At 48.2% G+C, this 25,552-nt stretch overlaps 2 protein-coding genes across 4 annotated transcripts in view; one reads left to right on the forward strand and one right to left on the reverse strand.

Annotated features, from left to right (window-relative positions):
* The window catches only part of CA6 (carbonic anhydrase 6), a 261,946-nt gene that overhangs the window by 137,542 nt on the left and 98,852 nt on the right, over positions 1-25,552 (reverse strand). The gene's annotated exons all lie outside the window — the stretch shown is intronic.
* RERE (arginine-glutamic acid dipeptide repeats) overlaps positions 1-25,552 on the forward strand; it is a 291,780-nt gene that overhangs the window by 66,318 nt on the left and 199,910 nt on the right. The window contains exon 1 of one of the 3 annotated variants that reach the window (XM_081954889.1): positions 1,960-1,977. The exons of 1 other annotated variant lie outside the window; for it this stretch is intronic. The gene's annotated coding sequence lies outside the window, so the exon portion shown is untranslated. Of the gene's footprint in view, positions 1-1,959; positions 1,978-4,625; positions 5,216-25,552 lie in introns of those variants that run through there. One more of the 3 variants, XM_081954886.1, reaches the window with a different exon arrangement.

Below are 25,552 nucleotides of genomic sequence, written 5' to 3' on the forward strand. Positions count from 1 at the left end.
AGCTTGCTGGTAAGTGAGGAGAAAGGGGATTGACTTTGAATGTAGTAAAATGTAAGTAGAGAAGAAGAAGGTTAAAACTAAGCTTCCGCTTACATAGTTTTTCACCACCACGCAGGGAAAGATTGCAAAGGCCAAATCACAGCTTGCTTTGCCTCCAGGTTCGCCCCCTCACAGTGGCGCTGCGAAGGAGACCTTTGGGCCTGGACGTGGGAACTCATCGTGGCCTTCGGGCAACAGCCAGCCTGTCGCCACTACAAGCCAAAGAAAAGCTGGTTTATCTTCCCAGCAGGACCTGGTTGGGAACGGAGAAGCGGGGTGGGGGTGTTTTTCCCCCCCCCCCCCGATGCCAGATTCATTTGCCTCGTTAGGTTTTCTTCAGACCCCCGTGCTCGCGCAGAACGCTCTTTGCTTCCAATCGCTCGGCTCCCTTCCCCGCGCGCATGGATCGCGGGAGAGTTAATGACAACGTGTCAAAGCCTTAACTTCGAATCCCCCCCAGCTTTTGTTGGTTTGTGTCACAACCTTGCATGTTACTTAAACTAGGTATTCCGTTTAATTATAGTGCTTATAATCAAGTTGGATGTCAGCTCGCTCGGCGGCGTGCTCGGGCCTGCACCAGGCTGAGTGCTTTGCTTGTAACTCCATCCCTCTCGGTCTTCCTTTCATGATCTGTTAATGGTACTGACATGACAGGGTTGTTTTGATAAATGGAGGCTGTGCCAAAAGGCGGGCTGGATTTCCCGCTGCCTGGGATCCGGATTCTGGCCTTTGCACAGCGGCGGCTGGCGGAGCGGGGCGTGCAGAGAGTTTGGGTGGGCTGGCTCCCTCCTGAAATGTGGAGCTTTGGGATCTCTCTAGGGATCCCGAGTAGCTTTTCAAAACCCACTTGCTCCCAATAAGCCATTGTGGTGGTTTGCAAGGGGAGATACGTCCCTCCTTAAGGCCCGATAGAGAGAAGGGCAGAGGCGGTATTCAGCTGTAGTAACGACCTATTTGCGAACTGGTGGTAAACGTATGTGGATCCCACTCCCGGAGAAGGGGAGATAAGATGTGTCAATTAAGTGTTGGGTTTGATCAAGAGCAGTGTTTCCCAACAGCCATTGTAAGATGCGTAGGCTTCAACTCCCAGAATAGAGGGCACTTATCCGAAGGACACAGAGACTTTAATGAGCAATATGGCAGCTTGCGGGTTTTTTGTTTTTGCAAAATCCTTAAGCGCATCGTCAGCTTCCTGGTTCTGTGGCCCAGTTTTGCAGCTTCCGAACACTAGGACTGATATGACGTCGCCTAGTTTGTTTCACGAAACGCCTGCAAGGAAATAACCAAGCTGAGAGAATCCCCAAGGACCTCCCCCCTCCCCTTCTGAGCATCGCAGGAGACAAAGCACAAGCTGAACACAGGACAGGCCTACGGGCCACGCTGCGTTTTCCCCCCCCTTGCGCTTCATGGTTTTCATCTTGTGGCCCCATTGGGAAAGATTTCAGTGTTCATTTGCATTAAAAAAGCGGGTAATTTCCCTGCCATCATTCAAGTTTTAAATAAATAAATAAATCCCCCCCCCTCCTCCTCCACCCTTTTCCAATCAAGGCCACGTGAGAAGGGCTGAGTCTTGCGTGGCTTATGAACTTAGTGTCTCTTTTAAAGCTTTGTGTTTCCTTTAACAGCTTTAACAACACAAAACTTTTGTGTTTCCTTTAACAACCCTGATAAAACGACTAGGTGCTTATCCTGGTTAGTTCCCTTCCTGTTTTGCCTTGTCGGAGGGGAACGCTTCTTGGGGACACGGAATTATAATCTAGAATGTTTTCCACTTGATTTGCGAGCATCGCCTCCTTTAAGATTGTTTAAAAAGTCCGGATCCTGTGGCGGGATGGAAGTTGTAGCGACTGTGAGGCTCATTCAGAGAGAGAGGGCTACTCTCCCTTTAAAGCTTTGCTGGCTGAGGAATTCTGGGAATTGAAGTCCACAAGTCTTAAGGTTGGAGACCCCCTGCTTTAAACCAAAGGACCAAAGTAACCCAGGTTGTCTACATCCACACGCCTTTTGTTGCCCACCACACCTCTCAATCCAAGAGAGTGGAATAATCTCCATTTTGAGCCTCCTTGAAGACAGGAAGAAAGTCCCTCTTGAGTTTCGAAAATAAATTCTGTGTGGGTCCTCCAGAAAGAAGGATCTTCAGTTCTCTTTCATCTTCCCTAAAAGCAATGGATACACGTGTGTGTTTGTGTGTGTTTGTGTGTGTGTAAACGAAATTCTCACAGACCTTTGCCAGATGAACTGGGTTTCTCGTGATATAAAACCACAGCTCACTTCAACTGTTTTCTAAATCTTATTTCGGGTGCTCCGGCTGCCAAAAACGATTGGTCAGTTTTGGCTGAGATGATGCCCACTTTCTTTTCACCCAGAATGGAAGGGTCAGCTTTCTAGGCCCCGTTGTTCCTGCCCCCACCCCCCCCATGCCAGGATGCCACGTCTCGCTGTGACCTTGGCGGTGATTTCCGCCATCCTTCCTTGATTTCAGCTGTTTGGCTGGGCTCCCTTTCACTTCTGCAGTGGGGTTAAACGAGGAGATGTGTGGTCTGTTTCTCGGGGGTAAGAGAGTCAGTTTGATGTTACATTTAAAGGAGATCATGATTTGTAGCCCTGCCTGGTGGCTGGGTCCCTTTGGGCCTGTCTCTCTCTCTTTCTTTCCCTCTGCTCCCCCCCTCCCCCTCCCCCTCTTTCTCTCCCCCTCCCTCCCCCCACTTTCTCTCTCACACACACTTTCCCTCCCTTTCACTTTCTTTCTCTCTCACACACACCTTTCCCTTTCACTTTATCTTCCCCTCCCTCCCCCTCTCACTTTCTCTCTCCCTCACACTCCCCCTCTCCCTCTTTCTCTCTCTCTCACAAACACACTCCCCTTTCCCTCTCTCTTTCACACACTCTCCCTCTCCCTCTCCCTTTATCTTTCTCTCACACTCTCCCTCTCTCTCACACACACGCACCCTCCCTCTCTTCCTCCCCACTTCCCTCTCTCGCTTCCAAAAAGGTTGACCTCAAAACTCCAGTTGCCCATATTTACGATTGGCTTGGGAGTCTGAATTTCATTCTCATTTTACCGCCTTGGAAGAGAAGCCATTGGTTAATGGGGCTGTGCAGAGGTTTTTGCATTCTTCCAAGGTTTTTTCCCCCCCTCTCTTTTGCTTTTTGTTTTAGTTACTCCGTTGTGTAAACTTTGGGATAGTGTTGACGAAATATGTGTTTTGCGTAGCTAGCCTTTGCCGAATGGCAGGTTATTTATTTTTTAAAGGGAAGGTGCCCTTCTGACTCCAGGATTTTTTGGGGGGAGTGGGGGGAGTGGTGTCACCATTTCTGTCCCGTCCCTCCCAACCTCTTAATTGTGAAGCTGGCTTCCAGTGCTGCCTTCTTGGATGAGAAAACTTTAAAATGCTCCTTCGGGGTTTTGCCTTCATGAAGCAGGCAGCGTAGAGAGTTGGTAGCTTAGCTACTTGTTGGCTAATTTCAGACAGATTAAGTTGGACTTTATTTGTTTGTTTGTCAAACATGTACAAGATAACATGTATAGGTAGGAATATAAACATGAACAAAGGAAGTAAATACAGATAAATGGAGACCGTAAGACAGGGACCGTAGGCACGCCGGTGCGCTTAAAAATAATATCTCTGAAGGCACGAAAAACGCTACCGAGCAGTAAATATGAATCTTGGGTGTTGGAGAGAGTGAAGCTTGTTTCATTCATCCACCACTAATATAGGGTTTCTTCCTTTTTCCTTGCTCTCCTGTTACGGGTGGCTGGAGGGGGATGGGACGGACACTAATACAGGCCTTAGGTGTGCAAGGATGCAAGAAGTGAGGTGGCTTATTCAGGTCGGCTGGCATTCAGGGTGTAGCCTTAAGGGAGAATTGTGGGGAGCCCAGCTTCTGAATCTCTCAGCACTACACCCCCCAAAAAATGGCCCTAACTCTACTTAATAAGGGAATCGAGGTGGGATTGATGTATGGTTCCCTGCCTAAGCAGGAGGTTGGACTAGAGGACCTCCAAGGTCCCTCCCGACGCTTATTATTCTATAATTCTATACGCCACACAAAGGGGCACAGAATTTCCCTGGCTTGGGGTTATTCCCACCCCACCCCCCATTCTATTCTGCAGAAGAAAAGTTGGACAGAAGAGAACAGAGTGTAGGATAAAATAGCATAGCATGGAGTCGAAGATAGACAGAGTACAGTATAGAATAGAATAAGGAAAGAATAGAATAGAATTCTTTATAGGCCAAGTGTGATTGGACACACAAGGAATTTGCCTTTGGTGCATAGGCTCTCAGTGTACATAAAGTAAAATAAAATACATTCATGAAGAATCATAAGGTACAGCATTTAATGATAGTCACCGGGTACAAATAAGCAATCAGGAAACAATATCAATATCAATCGTAAGGATACAAGCTACCAAATTGCAGTCCTGCAGTCATAAGTGGGAGGAGATGGGGGATAAGAACGATGAGAAGAGTAATAGTAATAGCAATGCATCCCCTCCTTGGCTGGACTAGACGACCTCCAAGGTCCCTTCCAGCTCTGTTCTGTCTCCCTCCCTCCCTTTCATCTGCTTCCCCCATCCCCCCACACTTCTACATCTCTCTCCAAGAGAGGCGCCCGCGGGCGCAGCCACCGACTGGGCATCGCGGGCAAAAAAAAAAGAAAAAACCTCCAGGAGGAGCCGAAGCGTCCCGGGCTCCGGGTTTTCGTGCGCTCCGCGTGTTGTCTTGGGCGGCCGGGTCGCGGCGGCGGGCAACGGGGAAAGCAGCAGCAGCAGCATCGGAGCCCAGCCTGCCTCTTCCTCCTCCTCCTCCTCCTCCCGCGCACCGCGTGGCTCGCCCTCCGGCGCCGGCGATGCCCGGCCGCTCCTCCGCCTCGTCCTCCCGGCCGCCCTCCTCCTCTCGCCTGGCCCAGCCGCGGCGCTGCAGTGGAGCGGGGGCCTCCTTTTGTTCGCCGGCTGCCTCTCTGGCGCGGCGGCGGCGGCGGCTGCTGGCTCGCCCTCTTTCTCCGCCCTCGGCGGGCAGCGCGCGGGGCTGAGCGCAAGCAGCAGCCGGCCCGCCCGCCCGGCCCAGGCTCCCTCCGGCGGGGTCAGGCGGGCGCCAGCTGCAGCCACCGCCGCCCACGCCCCGGTCCTTCTCGGCGGCGCCCAAGCGGGAAAAAGGTCCCCCAGGCTGGCGGGGTGAGTTGAGGGAGCGAGATCGGAGGGCGGGGTGGGGGGTGGGATTATTTATTATCATTATTGGGGGGGGATTTCCCTTCCAGGATTTCCTATCTGGGGGAATTGGGGGGGGGGTCGCCGGGTTGAAGGCCGGGCTGTTTACCTGGAGGCGCCGCTGCACGTGTTTATGGGGAGGGGGACGGGACGGTGGGGTGTTTGACAGCCTCAAAAGTTCCGGCTTGGTTGGGGAGGGGAGGGCTGCAATCGGACCCCCCCCTCCTCTCCCGCGACCCCCTCCGCAGGTTGGAGGGCCGGCTGCGTCTTTTGGGATGCATACACACACACACACACACACACACACATATACATACACACACACACACACACAAACACTCCCATCCCCCGCCCTTGCAAGTGCTTGGTTTGCCCCCCTTCCCTTCTTTAAATCCCAGCAGTTGCTCACCCCCCCTCTCACCCCAAAGCTGCCCCCTCCCGGCAAAAAGGTGGTCTCCCCCCCCCCAGGGCCACCTTCCAAATCCTTCAAGACCACCAAACATCTCTCCTCTTCCTGTCCGCCCCCCCCATAGCCACAACTTTAAAAATGGGGCTTAACAACCCCCCCCCCATTTAGAAAAATAATGAAGACATGATAGGAACGATCAGTGTATAATTTATGTTGGGGTTAGAGGGTCGTTTCCTCTTCTTCCTCTTCTTCCTGCCTCTGGCAGAAGGGAAGGAGAAACTCCTAGCATTCTCTCTCCCTCTCTCTCTCTCTCTCTGTCTCCTTCCTTTCTTTCTCTTTCTCTCTCTGTCTCTCCTTTCTCTTTCTCTCTCTCTCTCTCTCCCCCCCCCTCTCTGTCTCTCCTTCCTTTCTCTCTCTCTCTCTCTTTCTCTCTCTGTCTCTGTCTCCTCTCTTTCTCTATCTTTCCTTTTTCTTTCTCTTCTCTCTCTCTCTCTCTCTCTCTCTCTATGTGTGTGTGTGTGTGTGTGTGTGCGCGCGCATGTGCTCCTGCGCTTGTGGTTTTATTTGTGTGCTGCTGTCTCTAAAAGGCCCTTTTGTAACATTTGCTTGGTCCTTCTCTGGTTTCCTGAGACAGAAACTGGCTGGCCAGTTTTTCTTTTGCAGTTGGGATTTTGTTTGAAGCTCTTGGGATCTTCCCGCCCCGTTTTGGGAGAGGAGGGGGGGAAACCTCAGGTTGGCTTCCTCCCAAACACATGCCCCGACTTTTGCAAACACTTGTGAAGCAACTTGAAAGAGAGGGCAATTCCCCCCCCCCCCCAAAAAAATGTGTTCTATTTCTGTCGAATTAATTCTGGTGCTCTCCTCGGGGTTTCCCAAGTTAAAATTCTTTGGTGTGGGAGGCAGCACCAATAATAATAATAATAATAATAATAATAATAATAATAATAATAATAATAATAATGGTTAACAACAGGTACATTAAAGAAAGAAACAGAGTCACTAATCCTGGCTGTGCAAGAATAAGCTATCCGCACAAATGCCATTAAGGCCAAAATCGAAAAATCCTCTGATGATGCCAAATGTAGACTTTGCAAAGAGGTTGATGAAACTGTTGACCACATACTCAGCTGCTGTAAAAAAATCGCGCAGACTGATTATAAATTGCGGCACAATTCAGTGGCACAAATGATCCACTGGAATTTGTGCAAAAATTATAATATTAAAACAACAACAAACTGGTGGGAATATAAGCCTGAAAAAGTCACCGAAAATCAGATGGTCAAGATCCTGTGGGATTTTCGTATACAAACAGACAAAGTACTAGCGCATAACACACCAGACATCACACTGGTTGAGAAAAAGAAGGTTACAATCATAGACATCGCAATACCAGGTGATAGCAGAGTTGAGGAGAAGGAACATGAAAAAGTTGCGAAATACCAGGACTTAAAAATTGAAATCCAACTATTATGGCACAAACCAGCAGTGGTAATTCCAGTGGTAATTGGCACACTGGGTGCTATTCCAAAAGCACTGGAATTACATTTAAAACAGTTAAAACTTGACAAAATCACCATCAGTCAAATGCAAAAAGCTGCACTGCTTGGATCTGCACGTAAATTACGAAAATACGTTACGACGTCCTAGGACCCTGGGTGGGGCCCGACTAGTAATCAATGCCAAATCCGGCGAATCAACTGGCCGCTGTGATACAATCGTATAATAATAATAATAATAATAATAATAATAATAATAATAATAATAATAATAATAATAATAATAATAATAATAATAATAATAATAATAATAATAATAATTTGACTTGAAAATAAAATTAAAAAACTAAGAGGGGATATCAGCAATCTGAAGTTCTTAAAAGAAGGAAAACTAAAGAACAAAAAGCTGAAAAATAGTTTACACAAAAAAGACAACCTGGAGGAAAAAACGATAACGGAAATTATGGAAGAACTAAAACAACGTGCAATAGCAACAGCAAGGAAAATTGAAACAAAGGACGAATAAAACAATATCGGGAAAATGTCCAGTTCAGAAGAAACCAAACCTCTTCTACCGGTCCCTTGATGAAAATCGAATCCAAACTAATATTCACCCATGTAAAGAAAAAACTTTGAACTTTTGGAAAGAACTTTTGGAACACAACAACACTGCCTCCTGCATCAAAGATATTCAACAACAATAACACAAAACAAGATGGAAAATATTGTAATAAAAACTGACATGGTGGCAAAACAAGCAAAGAAGGTCAAGAACTGGAGTGGACCTGGCCTGGATGAACTGCATGGATACTGGCTAAAACACCTGACAAGTCTCCATCATCGCATGGGCACTCAATTTGATCAAATGCTTCAAAATGCAACAAGCGAAGAATGGTTAACAGCTGGCCGAACATACTTGATAATGAAAGATCCAGAAAAAGGCAGAGAACCAACCAACTATCGCCCAATTATTTGTCTGCCAACAACGTTCAAACTTTTTACAAGGATACGGGCAAATTCAGTATTCAGTATCTGATGGGAAACAATTTGTATCCAGTAGAACAAAATGGAAATTATAAAAAATCAAGAGGAACAAAAGATCAGCTGCTCATAGACAAAATGGTACTAAAAAATGCAAAACGAAGAAAAACAAATTTAAATATGGTGTGGATTGATTACAAGAAGACATTTGACTCATTACCCCACAGCTGGATTAACACCTGTCTGGAAAACTTTGAAATCAGCAAAAATATCTCTACATTTTTGAAAGCAAATATGCAAAAATGGAAAACAGTTCTAACAACAAATGGGGAGAACATTGGTGAAGTCAACATCAGACGAGGAATCTTCCAAGGGGACTCACTTTCACCGCTACTGTTCAACATTGCATTAATTCCACTGACAATAATCCTACGAAACACAAAACTGGGATACCAAATCTCAAGCCAACATGGCAAGATAAACCATCTACTATACATGGATGACTTAAAAATGGATGCGAACAGCCCCGCTGAACTTAAATCAATACTCAACAGAATTCAACTGTTCAGCAGTGACATCAAAATGAATTTTGGGCTTGAAAAATGCGCTATATTATCCATGCGGCGAGGAAAAATGGAAAAAACAGAAGGAATAGAACTGGGAAATGGAAATATAGTGAAAGCATTAGCAAAGGATGATGGTTACAAGTACCTAGGCATATTGGAAGCAGATAACATCTTGAATGGAAAAGTCAAAGAGTCAACGCAAAAGGAATACATCAGGAGGGTCCGCAAAATATTAAAAATCAAAGCTGAATGCTGGAAACATAATTAAAGCCATTAATACATGGGCAGTTCCAGTGATACGCGACTCAGCTGGAATCATCAACTGGACTCTGGCTGAACTGGAAAACCTGGACCGGAAAACACGCAAACTTTTGAATATGTACCACGCTTTACATCCACGAAGTGACATCGACAGGTTGTACCTGCCAAGAAAAATAGGGGGCAGGGGGCTATTGCAAATACATCAAACTGTAGAAGAAGAAAAACGAAGTTTGAATGATTATGTGAACCAAAGTACAGAAGTGTGTGTCTCTTTTTCCTCCAGACATAATCCAAGGGCCTACTATAAAATCACAGGAGATCCTCCAAACGTCAAACCCTCCCCCTTTCCTTCCCACCTCCCCTTTTGGGGGGGTCACCCTGCACCTTTGTAGGCCTGCCTTCTTGGGGGGGGTCCCCATCCCCTCTGCAACCCCTATTTTGGAGGGGTTTTTCCCCCCGCTAGGCTGGGTAGGGAGGGAGGGCAGCCTTCCTGCTTGTCCTGCAGTTGTTGGGGTGGACTTGACAAGGATTATGACCATTGCTGGCTTCTCTCTTTCTTTCTTTCTTTCTTTCTTTCTTTCTTTCTTTCTTTCTTTCTTTCTTTCTTTCTTTCTTTCTTTCTCTCTCTCCCTGCCTCCCTTCTTCCCCCTTGGCTAAGGAAAGTTGACGCTTCGGCTAGCGTTGTGTGGAAGCAGCGCAAGCCAGGTTCCTAGGGAGGGAGGCCACCGTTGCCGCCGTTCACAATTTGCCTGGTTCTGTGGTTTAGCATTTATGAATTGAAGCTGACGTCATCCCTCCCTCTTCGCCACTTCCTTTGTGTGCTTTCTTCCGAGTTTAAGAGGACTGCCCTTTGGCGGGGGAGGATGGGTGTGTGGTGTGTGTGTGTGTGTTTTGACTCCAGACTAGGCACATTGGTTGCTCAGATACTTCCGGGAAGGGGGTGGGGAAACCCCTTCGTGGGTTCTTTGGGGTTGGGGGCTCTTCCTTTGATTAGGGAGCGTTCTGGAGAGAAATGGGGGGGGGGAGGGAGCGGAGAGAAACAAGCCCTTTTATTTTAATTAAAGCAACAATGCATACAGCTGTTGTGGCTTCCCTTTTGGCAATTGAGAGTATCCAAAGGCTGCTTGGAATTTTTTCGTTTTGCTGTTGTGGTTTTTTTTAAATCGCTCAATGGAAGGAAACAAGTTTTTTGTTTTAATTTCACTGTGATTTTTCAGAGGAACTAAAGCAGCTTAAAAAAAATAGAGAGAGAGAAAATGAAGAATGGCTCCCTCTGTGTATGTGTGTGTGTGTGTGTTTGTTTGTTTGTTTGTTGGGGGGGTGTTGTGGGTAATGGTTGACAGCTGCTTTCCCCAACCTGTGCCTTCGGACTACAATTCCCAGCATCTTGCGCCAACATGGTTGACGCCCGCTTTGGGCCCAGTTCGTGGGAAAGCTTGTGCGGTTAATGGTCTTGAGAGCCCCCCCCCCTCCTAAAGGAAGAAAAGACAAGGAATTTAAAAACTCTTCTGCAAAATCAGAACATAAATGAGGAGGAGGAGGAGGAGGAGGGCAATCAATTTGGCTGGAAAATTGCTTGGGTGTTGGGTGGCCGTGGGGTGGGGTGGGGGGCAAGCATTCCCAAACGATAACGGCTAGAAGTAAAAACCATCCAGACGGGGCGTTCTTGATTTCACAGATGTGGATGTGGGTCTCTTAAAATATATATATACATATATATATAATTGACCCTTCGAAGTCGGGCCGGGGGTAGCTTGTTTTCGAAAATCTTCTTTTTGATATGCCCTTCTTGCAGCAGACACATTCTATCTAATTTCAATTTCTCTAAATTTATGGAATGTCCTTTTCCTTTTTTACGCTCGAATTCGGTCCATTTGTACGTTTGCTGAAATCATTTTTATTTCTTCTTCCACGTCTTAATTGCTTGGCCTCCCAAAGTAGATCTCTCATCCGGAAGAGTGGGGGGTGGGCTTCTGCCCTCCTCTAAGTCCCTATTGTAAGGTGTCATGTGGCTCATCAGAAGGGCAGAGAGAGAGGGGGGGGAGAGAGAGGAGGGGGAGGGCTGGGAGGGGTCTGGCCTACTTTGCCTCCATTGGCGTCTCTGTGGCAAATCAGCAGCAATCCGTGTCACGATTCTGAGGCTATAAAACATGGATTTTAAGCCGAAGACGACTCTGTTTCTGGACTCTCTTTTTTGTCTCTGGTGGATGTTGACGACGGACGGCTAAATTCCTCGCAAGCCACCTTGTGGATTCACGTGGCTGGGTTGTAAATTCTCCCAAACCCTCCAAAAGGTGGGGCCCTGGCCTTCCTTTTCCCAGCATTGGCTTGTAAACAGTCGTCCTCTTGTTCACTCGTGGCCAGGATTGATTTGTCGTGGGCCACACAACAAATCAGGCTGGACGAAACACCGTTTTTTCCCCCCTTTTCTTTGTAAACAGAAATTATTCCTGTTCCTGCCACTCTTTTTTATTCAGGTCCAATTGGGGAGAGTGCGGAGTCAGCTGGCCCCTGTGGCTATATTTCTGGACTGTCCGATGGAAGTACCCCGTTTCCCCGAAAATAAGACCTCCCTGGATAATAAGCCCAATTTGGGCTTTTGAGCGCATGCCCTAAAATAAGCCCTCTCATAAGATATCAATACAATACAATACAATACAATACAATACAACAATACAATACAATACAATACAATACAATACAATAGCAGAGTTGGAAGGGACCTTGGAGGTCTTCTAGTCCAACCCCCTGCCTAGGCAGGAAACCCTATACCGTTTCAGACAAATGGCCATCCAACATCTTCTTAAAGACTTCGAGTGTTGGGGCATTCACAACTTCTGGAGGCAACTTCTCTTCCACTGCTTAATTGTTCTCACTGTCAGGAAATTTCTCCTCAGTTCTAAGTTGCTTCTCTCCTTGATTAGTTTCCACCCATTGCTTCTTGTTCTACCCTCGGGTGCCTTGGAGAATAGTTTGATTCCCTTTTCTTTGTGGCAACCCCTGAGATATTGGAACAATGCTATCATGTCTCCCCTAGTCCTTCTTTCTCTTAAGCTAAAAAAATATCACAACGGAGATGCCCACACTCACCGCCTCCTGCACCTCAAAAAGAATAAGACCACCCCGAAAATAAGGCCAAGCGCTTATTTGGGGGAGGGGGGGGGAAGCAAAAGAAAATAAGACCCTGTCTTATTTTCGGGGAAAGACGGTGTAACACCAAAAGGAGCAGGCTCGGTTCTGGTTTGGAAAATGCACGAGGATTGTGGGAAAAGAAACAAGGATGGGCTCAAATTCCACCCCCTCCCTTTTTCTGTTTTATTGGGAGGCCTCTGTACTTCCCCCACTTGCTCCCTCACCAAAGGCCTATGATAATGATGTGGTTTCTGACACAGGTGAGTCTTGTGTAAGTAGGTGTTTTTGGACCGGTTCCCTTTAACACCTGAGTCACGTCCCTGCAAGATTATCAAGAGGGGGAAAAACCAGCGCTTTTCAAGGGCACCGCGTTGGAAAGGTGGTTGCTTCGTATTTCTGACCCCAGGGTAAACAGTAACAAGAGTTGGAAGGTACCTTGGAGGTCATCTAGTCCAACCCCCTGCTCATGCAGGGATTCGAACTGCCGAACTGCCCACCTTTCTCATCGACAAGCTCAGTGTCTTAGCCACTGAGCCACCTAGTCAGAGCAGGCGACGGTGATTTAGCCCAAACAGGCCCCCATTGCTTGAAGTGACGGAAAGGCCCACCCTAGCTTTAGTAATGGAGCTGAGTAGATACTTGGAGCATAAACAGATAGAAGGGAGGGAAGGGGGGGAGTAGTAATGCTTACAAAGACAGCAATACAATACAATGGTAGAGTTGGAAGGGACCTTGGAGGTCTTCTAGTCCAACCCCCTGCCTAGGCAGGAAACCCTATACCGTTTCAGACAAATAGCTATCCAACATCTTCTTAAAGACGTCCAGTGTTGGGGCATTCACAACTTCTGGAGGCAACTTCTCTTCCACTGATTAATTGTTCTCCCTGTCAGGAAGTTTCTCCTCAATTCTAGGTTGCTTCTCTCCTTGATTAGTTTCCACCCATTGCTTCTTGTTCTACCCTCAGGTGCCTTGGAGAATAGCTTGACTCCCTCTTCTTTATGGCAACCCCTGAGATATTGGAAGACTGCTATCATGTCTCCCCTAGTCCTTCTTTCTCTTAAGCTAAACATACCCAGTTCCTGCAACCGTTCTTCATGTTTTAGCCTCCAGTCCCCTAGCCTGCTTTTCGTCCTGCGTCCCACACACTGAGGGGAAAAAATAATAATGCGTTTTTCAAGACGGGCAACATTTGAGATGTCAGTAAAGGAGGGATATTTTGTTGCTCGGGGTTGAAATGAGGGATCCTGGGTGCTCTTTGAGCTTGGCTTTCTTGCAGACGTTTCATTACCCAAAGAGGTAATATCATCAGTGCTAGAAGGCAGTGGGGTTTGCGGAGAGGAGGAGGAGGAAGACTGTGGTTCCTTGGTGCTCTCTGACCTTGGTGGCTTTCTAGCCAACGTTTCCTTAACCCAGTTAGGTAACATTATACAATACAATACAATAGCAGAGTTGGAAGGGACCTTGGAGGTCTTCTAGTCCAACCCCCTGCTTAGGTAGGAAACCCTCCACCACTTCAGACAAATTGTAGTCCAACATCTTCTTAAAAACCTCCAGTGTTGGGGCATTCACAACTTCTGGAGGCAAATTCTGTCCCACTGATTAATTGTTCTAATTGTCAGGAAATTTCTCCTCAGTTCTAAGTTGCTTCTCTCCTTGATTAGTTTCCACCCATTGCTTCTTGTTCTACCCTCAGGTGCCTTGGAGAATAGCCTGACTCCCTCTTCTTTGTGGCAACCCCTGAGATATTGGAACATTGCTATCATGTCTCCCCTAGTCCTTCTTTCTCTTAAGCTAAACATACCCAGTTCCTGCAACCGGAACTGGTTTATGGTTAAATAAAACGTCTGCAAGAAAACCACCACGCTCAGAGAGCACCAAGCACCCCTCGACTTGAAAGATGTGTGAACCTCAGCTCCCAGTATCCCCCCAGCCTGCCCACCCGCCCTAATGGGAATAGAGCAAATTCAAAATAGTGCCTTATTCGCCTTGGGGCTCTAGAGGTTCTCATTTGAGAAATCAGTCGATGCCACCACCTTCCTTCTCTCGGAGAAACCCTCCAGCTACCAACTCCCTAGACACGAAACTGAATTGCACGGATACGAGCAAGTGCCCGCGCTTTGGCTCTCGCTGGCTCAGCTGTCCGCTGGAACGCTCTGAGCCTAGATCTCAATACGTCCTTTGTCTTCTGTAGTCGGATGATGCCAAGGCTCCTGGGCCTCGGTGGGCAGCGTGGGGAGAAGGCCATGACTCAAAGCCACCAAACGGGCATGGCATTTGTTTGATGATAGGGCGACCGGGTTACCTTGGTTGAAGGCCTGATTAACAGCAATAGCAGTTAGACTTATATGCCTCTTCACAGTGCTTTACGGCCCTCTCTAAGTGGTTTATAGAGTCAGCCTATTGCCCCCCCAATAATCTGGGTCCTCGTTTTACCCACCTCGGAAGGATGGGAGGCGGAGTCAACCTGGAGCCAATGAGGGAAGGAAGGAAGGAAGGAAGGAAGGAAGGAAGGAAGGAAGGAAGGAAGGAAGGAAGGAAAAAAATAGCCATAGCAATTAGACTTATATACTGCTTTACAGTGCTTTTCCAGCCCTCTCTAAGTGGTTACAGAATCAAGATGAGATTCGAACTGCTGGCAGTGGGCAGTTAGCCTGCAATACTGCATTCTAACAGGAAGGAAGGAAGGAAGGAAGATAGCAATAGGATATATATCACTTCATAGTCCTTTTACAGCCCTCTCTAAGCCATTTAGAGAGTCAGCCTTTTGCCCCCAACAATCTGGGTCCTCGTTTTATTCACCTCGGAAGGACGGAAGGCTGAGTCGACCATGAGCCTGGCGAGAGTCGAACTCTCAAATTGCAGGCAGCTGGCAGTCAGCAGAAGCAGCCTGCAGTACTGCACTCTAACCACCGCGCCACCAAGGCTCAATCATCATTAACCATGAAGATGTCAGATATAAATAGAGACGGTGGCAGCAGAATAATAGAGTTGGAAGGGACCTTCGAGGTCCTCTTGTCTAACCCCCTGCTCAGGCAAGAAACCCTATACCATTTCAGACAAATGGTAGTCCGGTCTCTTTTTAAACCTTACAGTGAAAGCTTCACCAGGGCAAACCTGCAGCGAAGTAATAAATAGGCTTTGAGAAAGAGATTCATCGATCAAGAGGAAATTGGATGCAACTAAGTTATTATCTCTTGAGCTTCAGGCTGGAAGGTCTCTATAGGGTGTCTCCCTCAACACACATTTCCATAGATAGAGCTTAAGAAGCTTCTTGGGCAAGGAGCGAAACGTCTTCAAGGAAAAACCAGAAAGTCCAGTTGCCTCTTAAAAAAAAAAAAAACCTTTGGGACAACCATGACCTGAGAATCTCCATAGACATGCCTGTAACTCAGATTGCTGGGTTTCGGTCTGCAGGGAACAAAATCTAGTCCCGTGATGGCGAACTTAGGGCACGCATGTCCCAGATGGCACATGGAACCATCTCTGCGGGCGTGCCAGCCAGGTCAGTTCCACTGCATATGCGCCCTCACGCTTCCAGCCAGCTGATTTCCGGGTCCCTGGTGGGAGAAGCATGCACATGGGTGGGGGTCGCATATGGAGGGGGGGTCGTGTGTGCATACATGGGGGGGCGAGAGCAGCACGTGTGTGTGTGTCATGCGCATATGTGCGGGGGGGCTGCGGGGGGCATTGGATTATGGGTGTCAGCATGCATGCGATCGCATTTTTGGGCACCTGAGGGGGAAAAAAACATCGCCGTCAATGATCTAGTCCTTTTCTGCAAGAGCTTGGGTAAGTTAGCAACGGTCTCTTTTGCCTTTCGCTTTGATCAGAGATCCAACTTTACTTGCACCGGGCGTCCGATGCTCTGGCACGCCACTTTGAAAGGTACCGTTGCCAAGCTGGCTGCCGTTAGGAACACCGGGAGCTGCCTGATACTGTATCAGAGAGGACTGACATTTCAAACTACAAACCTTAAAAGCCGAAGAGAGAGATGGGTTGCTAAGCAGAGATAGCATTCAGCCGGTTCGGATCGGTTCGGACGAACTGGTTGTAACCACACAGGAACTGGGTTGCAGGAACTGGATATGTCTAGTTGAATGAAAAGAAGGACCAGGGAAGACACCATAGCAGGCTTCCAATATCTCAGGGGCTGCCACAAAGAAGAGGGAGTCAAACTATTCTCCAAGGCACCTGAGAGTAGGAAAAGAAGCAATGGGTGGAAACTAATCAAGGACAGAAGCGACTGAGAAATGAGAAATTTCCTGACAGTTAGAACAATTAATCAGTGGAACAACTTCCCTCCAGAGGTTGCGAATGCCCCAACACTGGAAGTCTTTAAGAAGAGATTGGATAGCCATTTGTCTGAAACGGTATAGGGTTTCCTGCCTGAGCAGGGGGTTGGACTAGAAGACCTCCCAGGTCCCTTCCAACTCTGCTATTGTATTGTATTGTATAATCCCGTCCTGTATCGCTGTGTTTTTGTCATTGCACACATATGCGGATGGCTCGCGCGCAGGCGAAGCAAGCTTGCGCTGAGCTCAAACTACAAAAGCCCGGCAGCGCGGAGGATTTCAGCCACCTCGTGGGCGCCTGAAAGTAGGCGGTCGTCTTATACGCCCAGTCACCTTATACGGCGGAATAGGAGTTGGTGTTTAGGACGTCATCTGGTGAGGGTCCCTGTTTGGGGACTCACTCACATTTCCGGTGCTGGGCGAACCGGTAGTAACAGCAAGTGAATCCCACCTCTGTTGTTCGTGGGCCTTTGCTGGTGAAGCGTGCGTTTTGTCGTCTTAATTTACCTGCCTTCCCCTGAACCTGGCACGTCCTACGTCAGTCGACCAAGGATGAGGGGGTGACTTCCATCTTTTCCCCCGCAGGTGGTTATTGAATAATCGTGCAAAAATGCCGCCCGAGGCAGATTCTGCTTGCCGATCCGAGTTAGGACTGAAAAACCCAAGTACGGCAGAGTGCCGTTTAATGGGGCGCGTCGGCAGGCAGGCGGTTATCTTTTCAGCTGTGAAAATGAACCCTGGGAGACTTCGGAGCAGTGGGCGTTTGAGTGTCTTGCAGCAAGATGGTTGGGAGGTTGTGCAGTCACGTTCACACCTTTGTGCCATGCAAGCAAAGTCCAGGGTTTTTAAGAGAGAGAGAGAGAGAGAGAGAGAGAAAGGAAGAGTGTGTGATGTGATAGAGGGAGAGCGGGGAGAGACTGAGTGTGGGTCAAAGGTACCCAGTCACCAGGCAGCGCTACAAATCATGGTCTCCTTTAACTGACATCAAACTGACTCTCTTAACCCAAGAAACAGTTTTGGTTTAACTCCAGGAAAAGAGGGGGGGGGAGGAAGGAGAAAAAGAAAGACTCCATAGGAAGGAAGGGAGAAAGGGGGAAAGAAAGAAGGAAGGAAGGAAGAGGGAGGGAGGAAGGAAGAAAGAAGGAAGGAAGGAAGAGGGAGGGAGGAAGGAAGAAAGAAAGAAGGAAGGAAGAGGGAGGGAGGAAGGAAGAAAGAAAGAAGGAAGGAAGAGGGAGGGAGGAAGGAAGGAAGAAGGAAGGAAGGAAGAGGGAGTAAGGAAGGAAGAAGGAAGGAAGAGGGAGGAAGGAAGGAAGAAAGAAAGAAGGAAGGAAGGAAGGAAGGAGGGGGGTAGGAAGGAAGGAGGAAGGAAGAAAGAGAGAGGGAGAGAAAGAGAAAGAAAGAAAAAGAGAACTAGAGAAAGGCGTTTGTTTGCAAAAAATAAACACCTGAAAGATTACGCCTTCTAAGTTTGTCTGTGAGGACTTGGGATGGTGTGTGTGTGTGTGTGTGAATGTGAGGTTTAAGCCCCTTCTGTAATACGGCTCGTGTGCTGAATGGGGTTGATAGGATTGGTGAGAATTACATGCGTGACACTTTGCAGAGCCGAGCGAGGCCATCGCAATTTGCAGTTTCGGAGCCGGGTTCCCGGAAGACAATTAACCACCGTTTTATATGGCGGTGTGCGGCAGCTGCGCGAACCAGGTCCCCCCCCCCCCCCGTTGCAATCCTGGTTTGCAAACTCGGTTTAAAACAACGGTGCTTTTGTTTATGATTTATTTTTTATACAGGGACGAGCTGAACGTATACGCGTGGCCCTTGGCTTTCAGAGAGCCAAGATTAGGTCCGTCTTTGGCGGTGGCTTTTATTTTTTACTTGGGGAAAATGTTTTTCTAAGTCAAGAAAAATGTCCATTTACCCTGAGAATGAATTCGGGAAGAACGGGGACGGCATTTTCCCCTTTGATTCTCAAGTGCCATAATCTTGCCCAGAGCGCCTCTCGAAACAACTGTCCCGCCAGGTGGCATGGCAAGGGATCCATCTGGGCCTCCCTTGAGAAGCTGCGGAGAGATAATGCTGGATTTTCAGTTAAAAAAAAAAAAACTCCACTCGGATATTTTCCTGGGTGGTTGTTGTTTCCCCCTCCCCTTTTCCTCCTTTCCCCTGACAGCCTTTTCAATCCTGACCTTTCCTTCGCCATTTGCGCCTTTTCTCCACGCGGCCGATCCTCTCTCTCTCTCTCTCCCCGTTAGCGCATGTTGCAAGTCAATTTTTATTTCCTCTCCGTCAAGAGAAAGGTCTTGGCTCCTCACCCAAAAGGTTGGTCTTTCCGGATTCGCACTCGGGTTTCTGTTTGTTTTTATTATTAAGGACAATTTCTCATCTGTCAGCGGGAAGAGAGAGAGAGAGGGAAAGAGAGAGAGGGAAAGAGAGAGAGAGGCGGCTTTCTCTCCCTCCCTCCCCCCCTTTCCCTCTCGCTTCCCACCATTTGCAAAAGGAAAATGAGAGCGGTAAATTCGACATTAGCAACATGACTGCACATTTCCTCAAGGGGGAAAGGAAGACTGCCATTTTTCTTTCTTTATTTTTTGTTTTGTTTTATTTCCCCCCAGGAATGATTCACGGTGATTAGCTGCTTCTATGAAAATCACTGTAATTTAAAGTACCGACAACCTAAATTTCTCTTTGTCAAGCTTTCAGGGGCTGCAGGCGGATTCCCAAAAGTTAGATTTGTTTTGTTGCTTTGCTCCTTCCGAGGGGGAAGGACATGCCCTAATGAAGCTGCATGGTGCAGGGACTGTTAAGATTTTTCTCCTGAATCTTGAACGTTTTAGTTCTTCTTACAAGGGGTGGGGCTAGTTGACCTCTAAGGTTCCTTCCAACTCTGTTATTCTGTAAGGGTCTCCTCCTTGAGCAGGGGGTTGGACTAGATGACCCCTGAGGTCCCTTCCCACTCTGTTATTCTGTAGGGGTCTCCTGTTCGAGAAGGGGGCTGGACTAGATGACCCCTGAGGTCCCTTCCCACTCTGTTATTCTGTAAGGGTCTCTTGCTTCAGTAGGGGATTGGACTCGAAGACCTTCAAGGTCCCTTCCAACTGTATGATTCTATGATTCTTCTGCTCGAGCAGGGGGCTGGACTAGAGGACCTCCGAGGTCCCTTCCCACTCTGTTATTCTGTACGGGTCTCCTCCTTGAGCAGGGGGCTGGACTAGATGGCCCCTGAGATCCCTTCCCATTCTGTTATTCTGTAAGGATCTCCTGTTTGATCAGGGGGCTTGGACTCGATGACCCCTGAGGTCCCTTCCCACTCTGTCATTCTGTAAGGGTCTCCTGCTTGAGAACGGGGCTAGACTAGATGACCTTCAAGGTCCCTTCCAACTGTATGATTCTACGATTCTGCTGCCTGAGCAGGGCGCTAGGCTAAAGGACTTCTGAGGTCCCTTCCCACTCTGTCATTCTGTAAGGGTCTCCTGCTTGAGAATGGGGCTGGACTAGATGACCTTCAAGGTCCCTTCCAACTGTATGATTCTACGATTCTGCTGCCTGAGCAGGGGGCTAGGCTAAAGGACCTCTGAGGTCCCTTCCCACTCTGTCATTCTGTAAGGGTCTCCTGCTTGAGAATGGGGCTAGACTAGATGACCTTCAAGGCCCCTTCCAACTGTATGATTCTATGATTCTCCTGCTTGAGCAGGGGGCTGGACTCGATGACCCCTGAGGTCCCTTCCCACTCTGTTATTCTGTAAGGGTCAGCTGGCCTTTGCGTATGCAGCAATTCGGTAATCGGCTCCCGCTGTATGCTGTCCTATTTAGACATGTTTTCAAGCTGCAGTACAAGCCATGCATGTGATCAAAACGCATGCGCACAAGGCCGAGCTCATGCGTGGACCTTCTGTGAGCCCACTCACATCTGCCAACCGATAGGGAAAGTAAGTGAATACTACCGTATTTTCTGGCGTATAAAACGACTTTTTAACCCCCCCAAAATTATTTCAAAAATGGGGGGGGTCGTCTTATATGCCGGGTATACCAAAAAAACCCAGCGCAGACCCCAGCCTTTCAATCGGTAACCTCGACGCTCCTCGCCCGAGCACGTGGATGGATGAGCGCTGGGATGGCTTAGTAAGGTCTGGCTGGCGGTCTGGAGGAGGAAGGCAGGCGCTGAGCTCAGACTACGAAAGCCCGGCAGCGCGGAGGACTTCAGCCGGCTCGCGGGCGCCTAAAAGTAGGTGGTCGTCTTATACGCCCAGGAATAGGAGTTGGTGTTTAGGAGGGCGAGGGTCCCAAAACAGGGACCCTCGCCAGATGACCTCCTAAACACAAAGGCTGTGGGGAGATCACCGATTCTTGCTTTGACTTGTACGTTCGTCGTTCAGGGCTGCTGTCACCGATGTGGAATTCTGGGAGTCGAAGCCCGCCCGTCTTCAAGTCCTCTTGCGCTGTCCTAGCTAATAGATCTTGACAAGCCAGTCCCCCCCCCGTGCCCCCCCTGAATTCCTTTACCTGACCCTCATCTAAATGCTCCCTACGTAGCTTTCGTCAAGGCTCGGATTGATCCTAACCCATCTACAAGGCACGTTGAAGGCTGCGCGTTTGTCTTGAAGTTGGAGCAGCTCTTTCGCTAAGGTTCCTTCTTTGAACTTCACACACACAGTGGCTCCTCAAGTGGGATCTCTAGATCAGGCGCGCACTGGAGATGCGATCTTTTAAACCCTCGTGCTGAGTGTGAGAACTCGCAGCTTGCAATCTCTTCCGAACGCTCTTTTTTTTGGGGGGGGGGCGGACGACCACAAGTAGCGGCTACAAACTCACAGTATGAAGGTCGCCAGTGAGACCGTTGAAACGGTAAAGGAATTCATCTTTAAAAGAAGGACTATGGGGTGACATAAAAGCAGTCTTCTAATATCTGAGGGGCTGCCCCCCAAAGAAGAGGGAGTCAAGCTATTCTCTAAAGCACCTGAGGGCAGGACAAGAAGCAACGGGTGGAAACTCATCAAGGAGAGAAGCAACCTAGAACTAAGGAGAAATTTTCCTTAGTTCAATTAATCAGTGGAACAGAAGTTGCCTCCAGAAGTTGTGAATGCTCCAACACTGGACGTCTTTAAGAAGATGTTGGATAGCTATTTGTCTGGAACGGTATAGGGTTTCCTGCCTAGGCAGGGGGTTGGACTAGAAGACCTCCAAGGTCCCTTCCAACTCTACTATTATGTTGTATAGGAACTGGGTAGGTCTAGTTGAATGAAAAGAAGGACTAGGGGAGACATGATAGCTGCCTTCTAATATCTCAGGGGCTGCCACAAAGAAGAGGGAGTCAAACTATTCTCCAAAGCACTTGAGGGTAGAACAAGAAGCAATGGGTGGAAACTAATCAAGGAGAGAAGCAACTTAGAACCAAGGAGAAACTTCCTGACAGTGAGAACAATTAATCAGTGGAACAGAAGTTGCCTCCAGAAGTTGTGAATGCTCCAACACTGGAAGCTTTTAAGAAGAGATTGGACAACCATTTGTCTGAAATGGTATAGAAATAGCACTTATGTACTGCTTCGCAGTGCTTTTACAGCCCTCGCTAAGCGGTTTTTACAGAGTCAGCCTCTCGCGCCCAACAAGCTGGGTCCTCATTTTACTGACCTCGGAAGGATGGGAGGCTGAGTCAACCTTGAGCCTGGTGAGATTCGAACTGCCAAACTGCTGGCAGTCAGCAGAAGTAGGCTGCAATACTGCACTCTAACCAATGCGCCACCGTGGCTCTTAATAGCCTAAGCAGGGGGTTGGACTAGAAGACCTCCAAGGTCCCTCCCCACTCTGTTATTCGATCATTCTATCATCTTCCCAGGCTCTAAAGTCAACCGAAGTGGCGAACTGCTGGCCCTGGGTTCTGAAGGCCTAATAGCCCTTGGAAGAACTGCCGTGTGGGACATGAATAACATCTGGAAGAGTAAAAGTCAGCAGCCCCACCAACCGAAGGCAGAGTAGTGAACGCCGTAGTTTCCCCAGTTGCTACTTCATGGCTGGGAAACCTGGACTCTGAGTAAGGCAGAGAGGAGAAGGCCAGAGGTAACTATTAGGCTTGTAAAAATAATCAATAGAGGACTCCTGGACTCATGATGGCATGGGACCTATGGCATGCATGGACAAAGTGGCACACGGAGCCATGTCTTCTGGGACGGGTGCCACCGCCCATGCCTGTTCCGGGTTTCTGACGTGCATGCACATACGACCATCAACTAGCCTTCGTGTATGCGGCACTGCCGGGAAACTGGAAGAGCTGGTCTCCTGTTTCCTGGCGTGAGCATGCATGCTGGCCAGATGATCGTCTTGTGGAGCCGAGACGATCCGGAAGTCTAGCTGGCTGGCGGATGGGCCTACCGGAAAGCGGAAGTGCATTTTCCAGCGTGTGCATGCCCCCTGAACAGCTCCCCTTTTGGGTCACGTCCCAGATGAGCTCCCTTTTCGGTGCAAGGTTCGCCATAGAGGGAGAGACAGGCACACACAAAGAGACACAGGCACACACAGAGAGAAAGACAGACACGGAGAGAGACAGAGACAGAGAGAGGGGAGAGGGAGAGACAGACAGACACACACAGAGGGGAGGGAGAGACAGGCACACACAGAGAGAAAGACAGAGACACAGAGAGAGACAGAGAGGGGGGAGGGAGGGAGAGACAGAGACACACACAGAGGGGAGGGAGAGACAGGCACACACAGAGAGACACAGACACACACACAGAGAAAGACAGAGAGACACAGAGAGAGACAGAGAGGGGGAAGGGAGAGACAGACACACACACACAGAGAAAGACAGACACAGAGAGAAAGACAGAGAGAGGCAGGAGGGAGAGACAGAGGGGGTGGAGAGACAGGCACACACAGAGAGACAGACACACAGAGAGAAAGACAGAGACACAGATAGAGACAGACAGAGAGAGAGAAGGCAGAGACACAGAGAGAGAGACAGAGGGGGGGGGAGGGAGAGACAGGCACACATAGAAAGAGAGAGAGAGACAGAGAGAGAGAGAGAGACATACAGAGAGGAGGGAGGGAGGGACACACACACACAGAGGGAGAGACAGAGAGGGTGGGAGGGAGAGGGAGAAAGAGATACAGAGAAAGGAAGGAAGGAAAGAAGGAAGGAAGAGAGGCCAGCATAGGGCTCTTTTCTCCTCTCCCTCCTTTTTCAGCTTCTTTGTAAAAACAAAAGCAGTTCCTTTGAGACCGGTACTAACCACCTTCCTTCCTTCCGCCTCCTCCTCCTTTCTCTCCCTGAGATATAATCCTCTGATTGATTGAGCCACTTTAGGTAGTCCCGGCGTGTAAGCCCTGGCTGTCAGTGGGCGCATCCCGAAAACCAGCGATTTTGGGATTAGGATGTAGTAAATCGACTGGAAGTACCTGGCAGGGGAATTAGGAGCAAACTCACTTTATTGGATCGTTCAGAGACCGATTAGCCTTCCAGAGAATAATAAAACAAATATGAATAAGTGCATGAAAATTGGCACCGCTGCCTGCTTCGGCACTCTCTTCTTAAAGGAGAAGAGCAACACACACACACACACACACACACACACACACACACACACTCCCTTTGTAAGGGTTGTGCGTGATGAAACTTCAAAGGGTGTGGGCCAGAGGTGGCTTGCTAACGGTAAGGGCGAACTGGTAGCAGAAATTGCGACTGGGTCACTGAACCGGTAGGGATGGCAGGCTCGCCACTCCCCTGAACCGGTTCCCCGGTCGCCCATGGTTTTTTCACACTTAACAACCATTGCAGCATCCCCCGTCATCGTGCGATCAAAATTCGGGCGCTTGACGACCAGCTCATATTTATGACGCTTGCAGTGCAGCATCCCGGGTGGGGGACATGCAATCCCGCCACCTTCCGACAAGCCAGATCTGTGGGGAAGCCCTTAACAACCAACCGTGTTTTGCTAACTTTGCTGCAACTTTGCGGTTGGTTCCCTTGACTATGGTGGCAAGAGTGATCGTAAACATGGAGCGACACTCGCTTAATAACTGTCTCGCTTAAGAACAGAAATGCATGGCTCAGTTGCGGTCGTAAGTCAAGAATGGCCCGTGATATAAACCTCTGTTGGCAGTTCTGTTTATGTCCACTGAAATATGTAGATAGGCCCCAAGATTTAAAATAAATTTCTTCTTTTGGCTGATGCACAAATGCTCATTTCTTTGGATTTCATCCCTCCCCTTGTACCCCAGAGGGGAATGGATTATTTGTTATGTTGTTGTTGTTGTTTTTAAAATAGTTTTTATTAAACATTTTTACCTTTAAAAAACAGAAAAATAAACAACAAATGCAGAAAAAACAAGACAAACATAACAATATAAATTAGTTTTACAGCCTTCTGTATCGTCATACATGTTTAGCTTTTGTAGTTCTCTATTCTACCTTGCCTTCTTACCAGTTTTAACATCTGTAATAGAGTAATAACAGTTGTACTAACAATTGTAATAATATTAATTGTTCATATCACCATTATATTTACATTATGGTCCATATTTTATTAAAATCTGATTCTTCTCTTTCTTTTAACTCCATAGTCATTTTGTCCACCTCTGCACATTCAAGTACCTTTCTAATTATTGTTTCGTCTGGGGGTCTACTGATTTGTTTCCATTTTTTTGTGCGAAGGCAATCCTAGCTGCCGTGAGTACGTGTAGTATTATGTATTGACATTTTTTTTGTCCGTTTTCGGGTCTAATATTCCTAACAAGAACGCTTCCGGTTTCAGTTCTATTTTTTGCTCCGTAATTTCTTCCAGCCGTTTCTGAATTTTGCACCAGTATTTCCTTGTGATGGGGCATGTCCACCACATATGGCAGAATGTTCCAGACTTGTGGCTACATCAATGTTTTGTTGTTGTTAGTTGTGAAATCGTGTCCAAGCCATCGCGACCCCATGGACAACATTCCTCCAGGCCTTCCTGTCCTCTACCATCCTCTGGAGTCCATTTAAGCTCACGCCGGCTGCTTCAGTGACTCCATCCGGCCACCTCCTTCTCTGTTGTCCACTTCTTCTTTCGCCCTCCATCGTTCCCAGCATGAGGCTCTTCTCCAGGGAGTCCTTCTTCCTTCTCATCAGGTGGCCAAAGTACTTGAGTTTCCTCTCCATGATCTGGTCTTCTGAAGAGCAGTCAGGGTTGACCTCCTCTAGGACTGAC

This window comes from Natrix helvetica (assembly GCF_964273705.1).
Source record: "Natrix helvetica genome assembly, chromosome: 5".
NCBI classification, from domain to species: Eukaryota; Metazoa; Chordata; class Lepidosauria; order Squamata; family Natricidae; genus Natrix; species Natrix helvetica.